This window comes from Coturnix japonica, chromosome Z, assembly GCF_054131305.1.
Source record: "Coturnix japonica strain WE chromosome Z, WE-NBRP24, whole genome shotgun sequence".
NCBI classification, from domain to species: Eukaryota; Metazoa; Chordata; class Aves; order Galliformes; family Phasianidae; genus Coturnix; species Coturnix japonica.
This window is the reverse complement of record NC_140702.1, coordinates 63490434-63510861: the sequence shown is the minus strand read 5'-3', so window position 1 is coordinate 63510861 and position 20428 is coordinate 63490434. Positions and strand designations below refer to the sequence as shown.

General features: G+C 39.7%; 1 long non-coding RNA gene across 2 annotated transcripts in view; it reads left to right on the top strand.

The window, feature by feature from the left end:
- The first annotated feature begins 9251 nt into the window (after positions 1–9251).
- The window catches only part of LOC107305858 (uncharacterized), a 115203-nt gene continuing 104026 nt past the window's right edge, over positions 9252–20428 (top strand). Inside the window, exon 1 of one of the 2 annotated variants that reach the window (XR_014939364.1) lies at positions 9252–9389. This is a non-coding gene — a long non-coding RNA (uncharacterized LOC107305858). The remainder of the gene's footprint in view (positions 9390–20428) is intronic. The other variant, XR_001551906.3, reaches the window with a different exon arrangement.

The window sequence follows — 20428 nt, the reverse complement described above, 5'->3', positions numbered from 1 at the left end:
ATACTGAGCTTTTGAAAAGGGTCGTTTTCTCACACAACACTACCTGTCACCTTTGCTGAAACTTCCAGGGGTTTCAATATTCATTAAATAGATTATATCACAGTAACAGAGAGGACTTTCAGGGTTTTGTTTGTCTTTCAAGTACTAATTCATGCCTAATTAATGCTTTTTACTAAATTATTTTGTCCTGAGGAATTAAAATTTTATTCCAGTGTGCCACCTTGGTACTGCAGTGAGGAGAAGGATGAGCTCTTACTGAGCTTATCACTGGCATGACTTCACCAGCTTTGCTGAAGTTATCCTTGTTTACATGCACTGAAAACTTGGCTCAGTGCCTGAATGTGTGATAGAAGTGATCTACCTGCTCCCGCTTTTCCAGATAGAGACATCCTGTGCATATCTTGGCTTTCTTACTTCATTCCACTTAAGTCAGAGGACATCTCCAGATAAGGAAAGCCTGGCAGGTATGAATAGCACAGAGCATTTAGCTGATGCAACTTTAGCAGGAGGCTGCAATGAAAAGGAGTTCTTGGAATTTTTGTGACAACAGGGGGATTAAATGATGTCAAAAAGGTGCTCTGTTGCTCAAGTCTAGATGCAAAAGTCTTTACCTGTAAGCATTTCATTTTCTCAACTTTTTGCAATCATGTTTTCTAGATGATACTTTGAGGTTTATGCCATTAAATGGAAAATTGAAGACAGTTGATCCAGGAAAGAGTATTTCTTTTCCTAAGTGTGGTGCCCTCTCTAGATGTCAGTTCTGCCTAAAAGCTGCTTGTGTCTGTGTCCAACTGGAATATATTCCTTTTTCATTTTTGATTTTCACTTCATTTATCTCTTCCACTTTGTCTTTTTTTTTTTTTTTTTTTTTTTTTTTACCCCAATAGCCAGTGTGAAGCAGCGTCTGTTTCTCCCTGGGAAGTAAGGGCCCTTGTGACTGGTGAAGTATTGGGAGGTATGTGTTCCTTCACATACTGCTCCTTTTTGCTACATGTCAAGGAACATATTTTGTTAAATTCCATTTCCATGCAACTTATTTTGGAATGATGTGTTTGAGTTTTCAGAGGAGCTTCTTGAATTACTTGTTTATAGAAATGTTGCAGGGTGTAAACCATAATTCATTTCCCAGATATATTTTTTTTTTTCGAGTGAAAGAAGCTTAGATGCAAAAAGTTCTCTCAGTATCTCAGTTCCATGTCTTAAGTCTTAAGAAGATTACTTTTATTTTGAATGATTCAATTCTAATGGGGATTCTTATTTTCTTCCATGTAATTTGAGTCTCAGCATTTTCCTTCTGAGTCTAAATATAATTACCTGTTATATTATACCAACTTTAACTGATTTTACATTAGGGAATTTGTATGCAGGTGCTCAAAGCAAAGGGAAAAACCAGAAATATGATGTCATCAGAGATTCATGTTAGAATTACATTTCAGAGCAGTATTTTACCACTAATATCTGTTGACTTCAATTCTGATAGACACTAAATTAATATTTCTTTAGAATGAACATCATGTTGTTTTATTATTTATTCTGAGTTCAAGAACAGTATTGACCAAAATTAATGTCACTGTTAAAAGAAATATTTCTCACAAGAAATGATACATTTTAAGGATGTGCTTAACAGCAGACCTCACCAGTAAAAGCGGGTTTCTTTTTAACTTGCTGGTTATGACAGGTTAGCTTTGGCTTAACCTTGTTCTGTGTCATTATATTTATTCCCGTGTAAAAAACAATGGCAGTTACTTTACAGGTGTGTTTGTTGTGAGTGTATGATAAAACTGTAAAATGAGCAAAAGACAAAGCACAAAGGCCACTGGGTGTTTTGGTGGATTGTCTCAAATCATCAGTAAGCAGCATCCTTTCCTACGGCAAGACAAAATCTAGAGAGAGTGTACTTAGGTCCTTGGTGTCAAAAGTGGAGTTGTGGGGAGAAGGATCTTAGCCAGCATTGTGTATGTGCTGTTTGCAAGAGACAAAAGAAAGCTTGTAGTGATCTTGGATAATAGCAAGGGATGGGTGGTCATAGGAGGACCACCTGTTTCACTGAACTCACTCAAAGAATTTATACCTGCTGCTCGAATCATCACTTGTGTTAGAGTTTTCAAGGGAAGCTATGTAAATCCAATTAACATCCCTATGCCCTTTGCTGGGACTTGGGAGATGCCTCACCAGAGACAGAGCTGCATATCCAAGCACCTTGCTGCAGGCGGGTGCTACTGACTGTGGGGCATGATACAGACTAAATGCCGACATAACTTGAGCATCCTGGCTGGGTTTTAGAAAGAAAACAGAAGCCTCATGAGGGTTGCCTGCCGACAGAAGGAGGGTCAGACTCTATTTGGAGCTGTGACACGGGCGGATGCCACAGCCCTGGAGACGGGACAAGAATTCGGCCACGTTCCTGCAATTAGCATTTCCAGCTCCAAGTGGCTCCCACTCTACATGAGCTTTCTTGGATGTCCCTTCTAAGAGGTCTAACTTTGCATGCCCTCAGTGGGGAGGCTTAACGCCTAACTCAGGGTTTTGAATTTCACAGAAGGAGCCAGATGCTTAGAAGCCAGGTATTCAGTGCCTAATCTGCAGGAGTTAACTCTTTTATTGGATCTACCTGCAGGAATTTGACCTCGAAGATCACAGCTCCACTTAGATGTTGTAGGAAGTGGAAACCCAACTCCCCCTCCCCCTATGGCATGCATTTTTAAATGGTTATATATAGGTCTGTGGCAGTTCTTTGTGTAGGCACACGTGGGGATTCAAATGATAAACCCAAGCAAGCAGTGTGCATTGAGGGAGATGTTCTGCTTTGGAGGGACACAGGTAAATGTAACTAAATGCCACAAGTTTCTCTTCCCCCGCTGGAAATATGTATTGCATTTTCTCTTAATTTTGAATAGACTAAGGACTATGTTGTAGGAAGGAATGTTAAATGTTGCTTATATTAGTTCCTTTCTTCCCTTCCTTTCTTCTTTCTTTCTTTCTTTCTCTCCCCACACCCTCTCTCTCCCATTTATTTTTACCTTGCTAACAATTTTCACATTGTGATTATCTACACCTTTACATTCTGAAAATTAAATTAACGAGACTTTTTCCAGAGGGCTGGGTGACTGGGCTGACAGAATGCAAATTTAGCAGGGGGGGAAGAACAGCAAAGACTTCACATCATAGTCTGGCTTTCTGCTCATCCACCTACGTGTGGAGATGCCTGTGGAAAAGAGAATCAGTCAGAGAATTAGATTACTTCTAATTCCTACACTTGACACAGGGTTGTTTTAAACCTGCCACCTGGGCTTTTAATGCTGTGTTTTCTGTAAGTCTCATCCAGAAATGAGTGAAGAGAAAAGACTGTTGCCTGGGGCCTCAGAAGCTTTCCAAACTTGTGAATCAGCAGGAATAAAATTCTCTTCCCAATGCTGGGAGAAGAAGGTGTAGAAAACCCATGTATCTGTGAAGGATGGTGATGCTCTTCCATTTCCTTTATTAAGGCAATCAGTTGTGGACTTTCCAAGATGTTATAAAATATCCACTGCCCTTACTTCATGCAGAAATCACCCAGTCCACTGAAAAGTCTTGTCACGAGTTGTGGTGCCACAGTTTAGAAACCTATCCTGATGCCACCAATGAGGAATCCTCTTGAGGCCTTTCTCTGACATGTACAACTCCCCTCTGCACTTGCTTAGAGAAGACTTGGCCTAGGGTGGGATTTGGCAGTGCTTGCTTAAATGCTGGCTTTGTACTATCCCTGCTGCCTGCTCACCCAGATGCCAAATGAGGGCCTATGCAGAGCTGGCTACAGAGAGCTATGCAACAGCCACCAATGAATATGTTGAACACTAAAAGGGGTCTGTGGTATGCTGATCAACCCAGTGAACTTGTTTCAAATTTGTAGCACTAGCATAGGGCCAAAGATCTGTGCACAGGGCTCCATATGGGGCCTAGCTGACTCACTCTTGGGTCAAGCACAGTCTGATATGGTCCATAGTACATCCATCATATTTGAAAAACCATGGCTGTCCTGTGAAGTCTCTGGTGACTGAAAAAGGGGAAACTTTGCTCATATTTTCAAGAAGGGGAGAAAGGATGACCCAGGGAACTACAGGAACTATAGAGCCTCACCTCTGTGTCTGGGAAGATCATGGAGAAGATCCTCCTAGAAGCTATGTTAAGGAACATACAAAGCCAGCATGGCTTCACCAAGGGCAGATCTCGCCTGACCAATCTGGTAGCCTTCTATGATGGAATGACAGCTTTGGTGAACATGGGAAGAGTGATGGATATCATCTACCTGGACTTCTGCAAAGCCTTTGTAATGCTCCCTTACTGCATCCTACTCTCTGGAGAGGTGTGGGTTTGAGAGACGGACTGTTAGACTAGGAATAGGTTGGCTGGTTGTAGCCAAAGGGTTGTGTTCAGAGGTTCCATGTCAGGGTGGAGGCTGGTCACAAGTGATGTCCCCCAAGGGTTGGTCTTGGGACTGGAGCTCTTCAACAACTTTATCAATGAAAAATGATTATACAATCAAGTGCACCCTCAACAAGTTTGCAGATGACACCAGGTTGAGCAGTGCAGTCAATACATTGGAAAGAAGAGAAGCCATCCAGAGGGACCTGGACAGGCTGGAGAAGTGGGCCCATGAAAATCTAATGAGGTTCAATAAGGCCAAGTGCAAGGTGTTGCACTTGGGCTGGGGCAATCCCAGGAGTTTATACAAACTGTGGAAAGATCTCCTTGAGAGCAGCCCTGCAGAGAAGGACTTGGAGGTCACAGAATCGCAGAATCAATGACCCAGTTGGAAGGGACCTCAAGGATCATGTAGTTCCAACCCCCCTGCCTTGCAGGGTCACCAAACGTACACATTTACTAGATCAGGTTGCCCAGGGCCCTGTCCAACCTGGTCTTGAACACCTCCAAGGACGGGGCATCCACAACCTCCCTGGGCAGCCTGTTCCAGGGCCCAACCACTCTCCTAGTGAAGAACTTCCCCCTAACATCCAACCTAAATCTTCCCTCTTTTAACTTAAAACCATTTCCCCTAGTCCTACTATTATCAGCCCTTTCGAAGAGTTTACTCCCCTCCTGGGAGTAAGTTCCCTTCAGGTACTGAAAGGCTGCAATGAGGTCACCCCGCAACCTTCTCTTCTCCGGGCTGAACAAACCCAACTCCCTCAGCCTGTCCTCATAGGGGAGGTGCTCCAGCCCCCTGATCATCTTCGTGGCCCTCCTCTGGACCCTTTCCAAAATCTCCATGTCTTTTTTGTACCAAGGGCTCCACACCTGAACACAGTACTCCAGATGGGGCCTCACAAGAGCAGAGTAGAGAGGGACAATCACCTCCCTATCCCTGCTGACCACACCTCTCCTGATGGAGCCCAGGATCCCATTTGCTTTCCGGGCTGCCAGAGCGCACTGCTGGCTCATCCATCAGGTCCTGGTGGACAAGAAGCTGTACATGATCCAGCAGTGTGCACTTGCAGCCCAGAAGGCCAACTGTGTTCTGGGCTGTATTAACAGAGAGGTGACCAGCAGGGAGAGGGAGGTGATTGTCCCCCTCTACTCAGTTCTTGTGAGGCCCCATCTGCAGTACTGCGTCCAGGCCTGGGGCCCCCAGCACAAGAAAAGCACAGAGCTCTTGGGATGGGTCCAGAGGAGGACCTCTAAGATGATCAGAGGGCTGGAGCACCTCTCCTGTGAGGAAAGGTTGAGGGAACTGGGCTTCTTTAGCTTGGAGAAGAGAAGGCTGCAGAGAGACCCTGTTGTGGCCTTCCAGTACTTGAAAGGAGCCTATAAACAAGAGGCGGAAAGACTGTTTACATGGGTTGATAGTGATAGAACAAGGGGGAATGGTTTTAAACTGAGACAGGAGAGGTTTAGATTAGATATTAGGAGGAAGTTTTTCACACAGCGGGTGGTGACACACTGGAACAGGTTGCCAAAGGAGGTTTTGGATGCACATCCCTGGAGGCATTCAAGGCCAGGCTGGATGTGGCTCTGGGCAGCCTGGTCTGGTGGTTGGCAACCCTGCACATAGCAGGGGGACTGAAACTAGATGAGCCTTGTGATCCTTTTCAACCCAGGCCATTCTATGATTGTACAGTTCATTCTATGAAAATGATAGGTACTGGGTTGTCTGATGCAAGTACGTCTTGAGACAGTTGCATGCCTCATCACCCCTTTTCCAGTTCATATCCCTGTTCCCTTAACTCTCTCTTTTAGTCCTGTCACAGAAACAAGCAAAGTCTGAAGTCCAGGTTGGATGAGGCTGTACTATTAGCATTCTAGGGCTATATCTTCTCTTTTGGAGGTCCAGAGATGACTGAGAGAACTTGCAGTTTCCAAGACCACTTGGTAGATAGGACCATTACTGCTGTTTCAAGAAGGGACACAGAAAGATTTGATTTGTCAAATATAAATGCTGTCATTATCACTGTTGCTTTTTAGATGAGAAAAGCTGTCAATTTGCAGCATTCATTTTTCAGACCACAATTGTAGGAAATGACTAGAGAGATGAAAATTCAACTTAATGTTGTCCAGTATTTATTAATGTTTTAAAACAGTACTGAAATGAATACTTCATAGAAATGGTTTTAAGATTTGAAGATGTGATATAATAGATAATTGAGGAACTTCAGTCTGAGACCTTTCAACCTCAGACAAGGAAGAAGTGTGTGAACATATGCCACACTCGAAGGCAGTGATCTGTCTGACTCATTTTGGCAGCCTGGTTGCCCGAGTCTCATTAACTCCAGTACAAGACTATAAAAAGATTGGGTGTCATTTTGAACCAAAGAGAATCTGTGAGATGGTGCTCCAGGTGGGAGCATGTCATACCAAAATGCAACACCATTAGAATTTATTTGTAGTTTTATTTTTTTTTTTTTCCCCGCAGCCATTTTTATGCATCTTAATATTTTCTGTACTTTTCTGTACAGATACTGGAAGGAAGATTGTTTTCAGAATTTTATGAGAATAAATAATTTTTACTCAACTTTTAGCTTAAAATCCATCACTAACCATGAGAATATTTTTCAGATTGCTCAACATGGGTATTTGTCATGTCTCATGCACAATCTTAATCTTCTCTCACTCATCAATTTCCCACATTAGACCATTATTTAAGTAAGATCTGGGAAACTTTCTGTTTAGACATTCTCTCCTTTATTCACATGTGGAATACTTTCTTTCCAAAGCAAAAATCTTTGATGGTTTAGAGGTTATGGTTCTGAACATCTGTTTGGAACACAATTAATTGATAGGGTTGCCATTGAGACTTATGTCCCGAAGCTGCACAGCAGAAGCTACCTAAAGCTTGCTTCAGCAAGTTGAAATACATCATAGAAACTGTTGCACGAACTATTTTTCTTTTTCTTTCTTTCTGAAGATGCTGGATGATACCAGCACTATGTAGGACACATTATGGCCTGTCTAGACCAGACTTTTTGGAGACAGTGGCTAAAAAAGGAGACATGGCAAAGGCAATCAAGATGTGAAGGTAATCAAGAAAACTAAGTAGGGGAGGAATGGCGACAGGAAAGAAGGAATTACATCTGAGGTGGTATTTGAGATTTTCTTGTCACTGATTGTAGCTATATTTCCACAGCTCCCTCTCCTTTCTGTTCAAAGAACCTTTCAGGGAGTTATGTGTTCTGCTATAGTTCCAGTTACTCTTCGATCCCAAACGAACTTCTTTTTTTTTTTTTTCAGAATATTTTTAAAGTGTGATGGCTTGAAGATAGCCCATCATTTCACTCATCAGCTGAAAGCTACTTTGATTTTTATTTATGTTTACTGATTTCCAGTTCCTCTTCCTCTTCCTCTTCCTTCTTTTACTTTTCCTTCTTCTTGCTTTTTCTCTTTTTTTCTCTTTCCCTTCTTCCTCTTGTCCTGTTTTCCCTTTTTAATTTTTTTCCCATTTTTCCTTTTTCCCCTTTCCATCTTCTATTTTGTCTTTGTTTCAGCAAGTATTATCTCACAGCCCTTGGATGGAGTTTTCAGATGATGATGGTGAATTAATTCAGTCTTTCTCACTCTTGATGGCCTTTACAAACAATTCCATAACGAGATTAATTGAGTTTTTGTGGAAATCTGATTGAAGTTTTTGTGTATTCAAGGAGATGATGTCTGCTATTAACATTTATAAATAAGGAGTTTGTTGGAATCCTTTTGTATCCCAAAGACCCCTTGTCTCTCTGTTATTATTTTGCCTGCCTGACTTCCTGAGTAAAACAAGAGTTAATGTGCTCTTTTTCTTTGAACGTTGTCTGATGTTCAGTAATGTGTATCTGTCTGGCCTGGAAAACCATAAACCTGTGGTTGTCCTGCTGTTAGTGATGTTGTCATTGAGAAACAAACCATGCTCACCAGATTTGCTGTGCTGATTCCATTCAGATGCAATGTCTTCTAACACATCTGTTACACAAAAACCATGTTCATCTTCAACAAATCTTGTTCTCATCCATCCAAACTGGAAGGTTTCCTTCACAAAGCAAATCCTAACTATCCTGTAAAGGGTTATAGGTCAAAGGTTTCAGTTATCTCTCTCTTATAGCTTTTGGATTTGATCCTAGTGATACTGTAGTTTGTCTTACAGACTCAAACTGCTAACTGTTTCCCTTCAGTTTTTTCCACATCAGATATTTATTCTTCATGGTTCCATCAACTCCAAAGTCTTGTATAGGTTGGTGGGTTTTTTTTATATTCATTTAATAAAGGACCTCTCTCATATGTTTCATTGTAACATGGCATGCAGAACTTCTCTCATTTCATGGTTTCAGACCTAGCCTTCTGTGTTAGAAATAAATAAAAATTACTGAACACAACAAGTGCTTCGGAATCTGCAACTCTCTGAAGTTTGCCTTTTGCCAGACCCCTCTGCTGGCAGATGTAAAAAGAAATGCTGTAAATGCTTTCCAAACGTTTCTCATTTTCTGGAGACTTTTATCTTGGTGGTGGTCATTATGGGAGGAGAGAGGAGCTGGAGGTGTGTTTAACTGTAGTATTTTTTTTTTTTTTCCACATAGCATATTTATTGTGTGAAGGGGGATGTTTTTTCCCCCCCTACTATTATGAGGTGTCATCCATAAGTTGACTGCAACAGATTTGCTTCATTCTGTAATCTGTGTCTGTACTTAAGGATAAGAAGAGCTTCTCTGCATGTGTTCCAGACTGAAGTACGGTGTAGATATGTACAGGTAGCTTTGTACACACTAGCTCAGGAAATGAAGGAGGTGAACAAATGGAACACTGCACTGTTAATTATCCAGCTTCTTTGCTTGGATGGAAGAAAGAAAGCTCAAAGATGTTATTTCTCAACTACTAATATCCCATATATACTGCAGTCACAGAGACCAGATGGAAATGCTAGCAGAGGAAAATAAGACAACAAAAAGAAGGTAATGTGGGTTTATTACTAATGACTCATGACAAGTTAAATTATATGTTGGGTAGTTATCTTGATGAATGATAAAAATGTGGTGCCTATGTTATTTTTTTGCTTGTTTGAAGTTTTGCTGTGAAAAACTCAAATGCAATGGAGGTGAGTATCTTTTTCCAATTAAGTTTGGTTTAAAAGTATTATTTGTAATTGTTATTTTTTTCATCATCAGTATATTCTGACGTATGAAAAGCCTGTACCGAAGGGAGATTCAGTTCTACTCAGATCTTTAGTTATTAACTTTCTATAAAAGTAGTCTGAGATGAGATGTTCTAGAGAATAAGGCTTAAAAATACTGCATGGATGATAACTGTGGAAAAGAGCTGCAGTCAGTCAAGGAACATTTCAAATGCAAACAAAACACATTTCACATAAGAAAGAATAAATACAGATAGTGGGAAATCTTTTAGGGCATATACATAAAAGCTGTGGGAAAAGTGTCTGGGGATTATGATTACTGATGGTGGTTTAAATATGAGCTGGTAAACAATACAGCACTAAAAAGAAAAATAGCTGCTACTGTATTTCATTTTACTACCAAGACTATTATATATGAAGCAAGAGTTCTTAGTTTGCTTTTGTCAACATATGATTTATAATACTGTGCTCAGTTCTGGGCAATGTGTTTTACAAAAGACCCAGACAAGCTGGACAGAGATCAGAGGAGAGTAGCTAATGTGATCGATATTTTGGAGATGAAAACTTGTTTGGAAAAAAGAGACAATATATAATGCAGCAATGACTGATAGGTACATGGGTCCTGACTGCCCCCATCAAAACACTTACACGGAGGAGCAGCACCATTATTAATGTTAAACCAGGGGGATGGCAGAAGTAGTTATGGGCTGAAAGGGAATGAAAATGTAAATTTAGGTAAGTGTGTGTGTTAGAAAAGAGGAACAAGGAATGAAGCTGCCATGGGGGTATGAAACTGTTGTTGAAGGAAGTATTTCCAGCTAAAATAATTGTCTATCCATCAAGGACAGATTCTGGGCTTAAAAGATATTTATCTGATTATGCAGGTGGCTAAGTTACACAGACCACAGTCCTTGCCAGATCCAAAAACTGACTTGAAACTAGAATTTCCCTTTTCATTTGGCATCTTCTATCCTTACTTCTCCTCTCTGCCTCTGGCACAGGTAGATCTGTATGTCCTCAGCTATTTTCTGTCAGTGAAACTTGGCTATGTGAGTGACTCAAGTTTAAGGTGTAGCATTAGTAGCAGTCCTGGAAAAGCTTTTGGTTTTAAACCTGGATACACGAAACCGCTTAAGAAACACTTGCAGAAGTGTTTTGTTTCCCAAGGCAGTGAAGGAAGTACCCAGTGACTAAGTCAGCTTTGATGTCACGATCAAAACAGCTGTCTTGATACAGCATTTTGCAGCTTCAGAGTAAAATTAAAGCCAGGCCCACGCCATGCTGAGAAAATGGTGTGGTTTCAGGGTCCAAGGTACCATTTCTCCATATCTTTGTCCCATTCTGTGGGTACATACTGTCAAGTTTGACTGTGGCTTCAAGATTTCTACCTCATTCTCTATTGTGCTGTGTAGACTCAACTCACATTTTCCTGAAATTGACAAGAATTAAATGCTTACTTACACAAGTCACTCTGAAAATAATGCCTCCTATTTATTTCCATGGAAGTTGAAACAGACACAAAGAACAAATTGTATTATAGATCAAATTCTCAGCTAGGAAACACTATTTTTTAACACTGTCACCACCATTAGACTCTAGTGCAGATCTTCATTTCATGGTGTGACAGCTGTGCATGGCTGTCTAGAACACAGCTTCACATTCATGTCACTGTCACGACTACTGAAATACACCACTCATCACCTCACTGTGCTCACATAAACATTCCACAAGTACCAGTGAATATCAGTGAGTGTCATTTTTTTTCCATGGAAGAATTCAGTGGTACACTTTTGATTCATATGCACTTCCATGTCAGATGCCGTTTGGTCAGACAGCTCCTCTGTTGCCAGTTGTCACACAACAACAACATGAAACGAGATATTGGTGGGAAGGTTCAACTTCTACTGCCATACCACCAACACCCACCACTAAAGTTGTAGGCCAAGAAAATAAAATGAGAGGCTTTCAGAGCAGAATATTCAGAATCTGCCCTTCCTGAGGCTATTCTCTCATCCATTACTGGCTGGTCTCCATGAAATATGGCTCACAGTGCTATACAGAATTATACTGCCATCACAGAATCACAGAATTGTAGGAGTTGGAAGGGACCTCTGCTGGTCTCTTTCTGGCAGTTCCCTGTCTTGAACTGGGGAGCTCAGAACAAAGCACAGACTCGCTTGGTTTGAGTAGAAGGGGAGAATTACCTCGCTCAGTCTGTTGGCTGCACACTTTTTAATGCACTGCAGTATACCACTGGCCTTCTTGGCTACAAGGGCACATTGCTGGCTCATGGCCAACCTGTTATCTGCCAGGACACACAGACCTTTCTCTGTAGAGTGTTACACTACAGAGACAGCTGATACGCAATCATCTAAGGTTGTAAAGGACCCCTTACTAGCCTATTTAGATAATACAACCCAATAAATAAAAGGAACAGGCCTAGGAATTGGATTTTTGCATGGTTGTAATCTGTATGGAACTTATCCTTTTGAACATACTTAAAACAGCAGTAGATGAATCCTTGCATCAGTTCGGTTAGAAGGGAAAGAATTTTGTCCCATATCTCCCAAGTGGAGACAGCATAATGAAACAGTTTAAGGAACTGCTAGTTCTCCAGACAGTGTTTTGGCTTCCACACCTCACATTTTCCCCTCATTCTGAACACTTGGATAAAAGGAAAATATTTAATAGGGGAAAAAAAAATGGGGAAAAAATTCTCATCTGATGCAAATCAGTGCTGTGAAGTAAGAACACTGCTGTTCTCTGTTCAGTATCTTACTCTCTCTTGGCAGCATTATCCCACAGAAATGTGCTATTTTTCACTTTTACAAGATTAAAACCTCTCCGTATCAGCATGCCCTAACCCTATATTTCTGACTTTTTCTTTCTTTCTTTTTTTTTTTTTTAATGGAACAGTAAAAGGATTTTTTGGATAAAACTTGGCCATCAGTGACTGAGTGCAGGAAACACAAGGAAGTCTGAAGACATATGAAAAAGGCAATTTGATTATTTTTGAGATAAAAGAGTACAAACAATAATAAAAAGTCAGAGGCATTTTATGAGCACTTTTCATTGACATCTATAACTTCAAAGCAGTTTGAGGCATTTTAGTGTTTAAATTTCCAGGTCAGTAGTCAGTTATCCTGTGTATGAAATATTTAAATTTAAAAAAAAAAAAAAAAAGGAAAAAAAAAAGAAAAAATTTAAAAAAAAAAAGGAAGGAATTAGAATAAAACATTGAGTCACTCATATGCGTGTGCAGACATATTTAAATTTACCCAAAATGTCTGAGTGTATTTTTGGCCTCCTCAGAACATTTGGCAATGCCAGCTCTGGTGTAGTCTAAACACCATAAATTATCTTCTTTCCAACTGCATTAAAATCACTTTACTACAGCTTTGAGTGAGCTTGACTTGTTCCTGCCAGTAATACATTACTTTCTCTTGCTGGTGTCCACTTATGCATTCAGAGGTGTGTTCTTTTGCCAGTCAGTTATGCTAAGAGTGTGGACTCCCCACGGGTAAATAAGACTTAACGTTTAACCACCTCTACACTGACAATATGGCAAGTACAAATAATGACTGGTATTACTTATTTATTTTGCTGTCAGGTTACTGTCAGAGTCAAGATTCTGAAGTGGAAGAGCTTTTGTCTTGTGTCACTATGAACATTTAGTCAAGAAAAAAATTAAAAAGCACTGAGATGCCCAGCACGAATGTTACCACAGGCAAGATGTGACGCATACTGTGCATGTGTTGCCTGAGTAAGCTGAGTATCTCTGTACAGTTTGCAGAATTTATTGTGTGTGGCCAGTTATGGCTCCCACTGCTGGGTGTACTCCACACGCTCCACTTGCCTTGGGAGGAAGCGTGTTGGGCACTTTTCTGTTATCATCAAAGAATATGTCGGCTTCTGCGGGAGCTGTACTGATATGTGATCTGCTCTAATCACATCATTTTGTTTTGTGAACTTGTGAGTGTTGCTGTAGCCAGGCTAATCACAAAGTGAACTGAAGTGCCAGAAACTTCTCTTTTCCTCCACTGCAACTGAAGTGTTGCTCTGTTTTCCCTCAGCCTGGGTAAGCAATATGAAACACGGTTTGCTCCTAAGCCTGTTTTGGTTTTATCTGTGCCTTGGTTGTCCCTCACCAACTTGAATTTTACTGAAATAAAGCTGTTGGTTCAGCTTCTGGGTTCAACAGTCCAATTGGTGTGTTCCTATGTAAATCCCAGAACAGCAGTTTGCTGTATCTGAAAGGAAGATGTTTTTGAGATCTGTGATTGCTAGAAGGCTCTTTGTATCCCTGAGGACACAGGCAGTAGCTCAGACACTTTTACTCCAAACTTTGAAGTGAAGTTGTTTATATGGCTTGAGTTATGTCATAAAGGTATCCTCTTCATTGTCTACATGGCTCAGTTCACGAAATTTGTTCTTTTGTACTTCATGCTCTGGCTTGGATGGAATCATCACCTCAAGGTGAGTGTTCTTATCTCCTTGGGAGATAACTCACATATAGGAAAGGTAGACTTTAGATTTTAAGGGTCTTTCTTATAACAGCCTCATTTGTTTCCACCCATCATATTAGATTCAGTGGAAAAAAATCCTATTGCACACACTGAAAAAGTTGCCATGCAAGCATCACACAATCTTTTGTATTTGGCTTAAATGAAACAGTTTGAATCAGCCACAGCCTTTACTCTGTAAAGGAAGCTATCCATACAGAAATGAAATGCTAATAATAACTATATGCAGGCGTTTAGTTTTCATTGTAGTCACTGGCTGGCAAAGCTGATCTCTGGTTCTCGAGCAACATTTTATTCATTTTCTTGTTGCATTTTTGTCAGCATCCCAAATCAGCTCATAGATTTTGTACTGATGATAATTAGTTTCAGCTGATACTTACTGGCAGACTTTTCTCCAAATCTGTGAAAATAAGCAGAAAAAAAATAGTATTTATAAAAGGATTCAGTGTTTTGGTTTTTTTAGAAGGCTGGAAAAAAAACAAACCCACACACCTACACTTTGAAAATACAGCAAGGCATCAAATGTGTAAATCCAATATCACAAAGAAGACAATGTTAAATATTGTGGACTGTTTTCAGCCTCAGCTAGCTGACTGCCAAGGATTATGTCTTTTGCATGAAAAAATTTTGATGAGTAAAAAAAATCCTCATATAATAGGGACTGTAGCTGACAGCTTAAAGCTTTTGCAATGAGAACTGAGAAAAGTTCTGGATGTTAATAGAAGCTTTTGCTGATAATGGCTTGAAGTTCATGAATGCTAAAAGTATGTTATTTCTGGTGTAAGGTTAAAAAGAGCATAATGTGGTATTCATTAAACAGTGCAGCCAAAAATAACATCTGTCTCTCATGAATAAGGGGTAAGGTCTCATTTTATATCTCTTCTCATTTGAAAACAGTATTTTTCTAGAAAATTAGTTTTGTACTCTTTAGGAAAATGAGAACATTCAGAAGGACAGTAACATGATCGCATAATCCTAGCATAAAGTAATAACAGTACAAAAATGTTGGTAGAACTTAGAATAACTTTGGAAGGGCATGATTCTCACTTCTCAAGCAAACTTTTGTCCTGCTGACCAGTGTGCCAAATGGATGTTTGCCACATATACTTGAGAGGGAACTGGGTCTCCTTGTCACTGATACCTCTGGTTACTGTGGAAGATAGTCATCCATAAGGCTCAGGCTGCTACTGCGAAGGCCTAAATTCTATACAGAACTGAGTGCTTTTTGGAAGATTCTTAACACCTCTAGGATCCTCTGGTTTGGTGCATGGTAGAGGTCAACGATCACTCATATTTCTTAGTCAAATTCATAGATTTCAGCTGCCTGAAAGTTATTTAGAAATTCACCTAGATTTCAGCAATCTGTTTCACATGGAAATATCAATATTTTAGGTAAGTATTGAAAGTCAGCAGCCTGGTATCTTTGAGGAGTAAAACTGCAGATGTCAGACACATTCTGTTAAGGAATGCAGAGATTTACTGCTACCAAAAACACCACCAAAGGTTAGCTTTCCCTCCCTTTGGCAGTGAAAAGCTCTGCATCACCTGAAAGACATTTTCGTTCGTTTTGCTGGATAAAAGTAGAGGGTTCTGTCTTAGGGCTGTGGCGTATTTTTTGTTTTCTTTACCCAGGTGTTTGAAATATGTTATTCACCCCTCTCTGTGTGCCTTTTGTTCTTGTGGAACCATACCATGTAATCACACCATCATGTCATGGCCACCTCTTCTATAAAGAAAGGCTGAAGGAGCTGGGCTTGTTCAGACTGGAGAAGATTCCATGGAGTCCTCCTTGTGACATTCTAGTACCTAAAGGGAGCTTAAAAATCAGACAGGGACTTACTTTTTACACGGTCAGATAGTGATAGGATGGAGGGGATGGTTTAAAATAAGAGATGAGATTTAGGTCAGGTGTTTGGAAGTTTTCTCCTCAGAAAGAGAGGTGAGGCACTGAAACAGGTTGCCAAGACAAGATGTGAATGCCTTCAATGCATTCAAGGCTGTGTTGTTTGAGGACCTGAGTAACTTGATCTGGTGGGTGGCAGCCCTGCTCATGGCAGGGGTTTGGAACTAAGTGGTCATTAAACTTCTTTCAACCCAGACCATTTTGTCATGATTCTATGATGATTCTGTGCTTGAGACACCTTTTACAATTTATTCTGGACAATAAACAATATTTTAAAAATCTTAACAGCAGGAGCATGGGCAACGTCAGCCTGATTTTCATTTTACATATCACATAAATCATTTTGGTTTGGACTATGGGTTTATAAACTACTCCAGAACATAGTTCAGAGGACTTGGTTGCCATTGGAGGAAGATGACTGATTAAGAAAAGTATTTCTTGATTTTGTCAGATCTTGGTTTGTTTACTTACTAGTAAGAATTTAATTATTCTGAGGTGGTTTATTTGCAAATGTTGCAAATAAATGATATGAATGGCTAGTATTTCTTCAGTTTCAGTTTCCTTTTGGTAAATAAAGTATTATTATTTAAAAATATTAAGCCTAAATGGAGCATTAGGGACACACTACTCTCATTCAGTCTAACATATTTATCTGTTATGTTTTGAAGATGTCAAAGTTTTCTCATTCATATGCTATGATCCTTATAGTCAATGCAGAAACATTTCAGAAATTTGCATTGCTGGAAAACCTCTGGAGTTAACATCAGGCTTCTTGGGTTGGTGTTGTGTTGTCATTTCTGATATAGGCATCTAGAGTTGTCTGCCCAGAATGCAGGGAGTGGACAGGAATGTTAACCTAGGGCACCAAGAAAGGAGCTGAGTAGAGAAGCTAAGAATGTAGGAAGCCTTTCATACTATTCTGTCTCTCAATCAGGCTTAGGCACCTAATTCTGAAGAAAGGTGCCTCTCTCTTTTCTTGGCATTCACAGGCATGAAACCTTTCTTGAAAGAAGGTGGGTGGCCAGGCCTTGATCACATAGATTACAGCTGGAACAGGAGGAGGGGAAGAAGCTTGTGGCGCTTTGTGCTTCTGGCAAATAGCTCAGTCAGCAGAGTTCTGTCTGAAATAAAGAGGGTAATATTCAGGCTTTTTCTTCAGTGAATATTTTATTATCTGTGCAAAAATAAGTAATTAGATTAGTTTTTGTCTGGTAGTCTTTCTTTCAGCAAACCATTACAAATCAGTTACTCGCACAGCCCTCATTCTGTGCACTATTACAACAGCTTCAATAGAGGAGAGAGTGTTCTTTCTAAGCCTCAAGAGCATAGTAGTTAGATTATTTTTCTGGATATCATCTTCAAGACACTGCTCCAATGTGTATATCACATGGCCTTATATTTGGTTCATTTATATGCCATAGTACTTTAACTGGCACCTTTATAATTCTAAAAGGTAAGCAAGCATAAAAAGACAAGTTCAGCCATAATCTGCCATTTTATGAGTGGTGAAGATCCTTACATATGCAAAGACCACCTTGTATGAAATCCTTAACAGTGGTTTAAATCTGAGCCAGGAAATGAGATGCACAGTAAAGTCACTATCAATGATGCTATGTGCATTGCAAGGTAAAATGGATTCTCAGATTCAATTCCTATAGGATTTGACAGTTGTTTTGGTGAAAAATGTAGGGTTAAACATAGACATGATAGAGCAACCATGCATTTGTTCTACACTCTTATGTGATAGTTGATATGGTTTGTAACCTGGAGCAGAGCAGCAGCAGCAACAAGGAACAGACTAAATTTTGCATTTAATTGCCCATTCTTAGGTCCTTCAAGTGAATGTATGATATTACAGTGTGTCTTAAAGCTTCTCTTCGCATTTAAATGCAGGATGATTACCAAGAGATAGATATAATCATGGTTGTAATGCACTAGTTTTCCTACTGTTACCAAAGTTCTGGTAGAAAATGTAGAGTAAGCAAGGATCTGAAACAGCAAAAATAAAATTTGTCTAGTACTTGCAGTGGGGAAAGTGTGGAGATTTATAAATGTTAAGAAGGAAATCATGCTGGTTTACTATTTGTGCAGCTGGAATTAGATGTTGGCATTTCTACTGAGGGAGATGGCACCTGAAGGATTTCACAGAGCATTTTCATTCTTTGTATCCATTCTTGCTCCATTTCTCTCAATATTCAAACAGCAGAACAATTAAAATCACAGAAGCAGTCTTATCTAAGGTGACTGGTATATGTATATTAAGTTGTCACCTTAGAACTTTACTTTTGAGGCTCGAGATAGGTTCCATCAAAGGCAGCATATTGCTGAAAGATCTAGTAAGAAATTCTATAATGTGGAGAATGTTGTATTCCTTGTTTCCAAAGGGATTAGAGTTCCCAGATCTGGAGGAAAGGGCCTGTCTTTCCCACAAGTTTATTAATACCTTAAATCACAGTCCTCTAATCTAATCCATATCGGCTGTGCTCTAAGCAGACAAAGGCTATATCCTTTGATAAAACTCATGTCCGCAAACTGTAATCTAACTTGCCGCATAGAAAGAAATAAGAAGTTGTTCTCATTGCCTGTTTTAGGTCTCAGTTCATCCAGACATCTGGAAATACACTGTTCATTGAAATCAAATGATGATTTCCTAGGAGCATGAGCACTAATGAGAAAATGTTGGCATTAACTTTTTATTTAATTGGATTTCTCTGTTTGTTACAGACTTAGCATAAGCCCGGGATAGCTTTTGTGTCAAAAATGTCAAGAAAATTATTTTTATGCTTGGTATCAAGATGAGTAATTACAGTAAGCTCAGCTAACTTGGGCTGTAAGATTTGGTCTTTGTTTCAAATCCATGTGAATAAAGATGGGTCAATTGCAGTAGCTGATAGAATGTTGAAGTTGTACAGGAAAGAGTTTGAGGATATAATATCTGAAATATTCTGTATGGAAAAAAGCCTGTTTTCAATCTACTGTAAGACGAGTTTTTGTGTAGTTTTTAAAAGAGTGCATGAAGCATATTTTCCATTTAATTAGATGAACCTCATACAAATGTACAGCGTAGATTCCAGATTCTTTAAATTTTACAGTGCTAATATCTGGTAAGATGCCAGAAAAAGTTAATTGAGAAGGAGATGCTTCCTTGGAAAACACACAATCTGATATCCACGTTTTAAAAGACAAGCCCATTTCTGGTACCTGATTGAGCACAAATTCAGCAGATTCCTTATGAATTCCAAGCATTTTTTGACAAGGTTACAGCAAAGAGTAAGACAGAAAAAAACAACAAAATCCATCTGAGAAAGGAAAATAGGAATCAAAAAGCACTTAATCTGTATGTTCAAGCAACCATGGGATAACATTAATACATTCATCTGACATTTCAAGAGATCTCCCAACAAACTTCATGTGGTTGTCTACTGCATTCGTTTTACTGATGGGTTAAATTGAGAAAGCATGAAATTTCAGTGGCTATATCCCATGAGAAACCATTGGCAGAGCTAAGAACAGGAGCTTTCCTATCCAGCTCCTTCCCAGTATTGACAAGAGCAACCGTTTTCAAGTCAAATTTGCACTTGGCTTATAAAATTGTAACTTAAAAAAAATAAATACTGAGATAAAAAAGATAAAAACCTCAGTGTTTTTTTAACAATTTAAAATGAGCAGGAAAATTGAGAAAGAGTAACACTAGCTGAAAATAAAGATTTCTCAGGAACTATTAGGAATATTTTAATTTATTTATTTATTTTTTAAAAACCATTTTTAACCTTTATGCTAGAATTTCTGGTTTTACTGAAAAGACCAACTTTTTCCCATAAACTGAGATGTTAGTACATCTGAATATGTATAAAGAGAGAGATGGGAAACAGAAGGTCAGCCTACCCTTGGATTCAGAGAATACCAGCAAAACCACAGTTCTGGTATGGTGCCAATGTAAGCTGTTTTACACCAAATATCATACCAAGAGTGTTCCTAACAAGTTATTCCCTGAACAGAGGAACTGGGGATTCCTTTGATTTTGTGATCTGTGGTCCATAGAATACAAGCCCTCCTGCAAGACCCCTGACTTCTTGCACTTGCCCCTCTACAGTTCCTCTCTCTGTTTTTCTCCATGTCTGCTTTTTAATGATATGGCTTCAGCTTTACCTAGTTCCCCTCTTCTCTCCCTGCTTACAAGGAGGCCCTCAGGTTTGGCCCTTCCCTTCTATGGGCAACATAATCTCTCAGCTCCTCCGCTGCAGAAGAGTGATTTCAGTATATTCTGTCACTTTTGTCTTTCCCTCTTCTTTTCTTCTTTCTGTCTCTCTCTGTCAATGGTGGGTGCTGTTCTTTCCTGTAATTCAGTTGGAAATATTAAATGGGTCTGGGAAGTGTTAAAGGAGATCTGGGAGACAGACAGGGACAAGCTCAGATATGCATCATAATTATGTA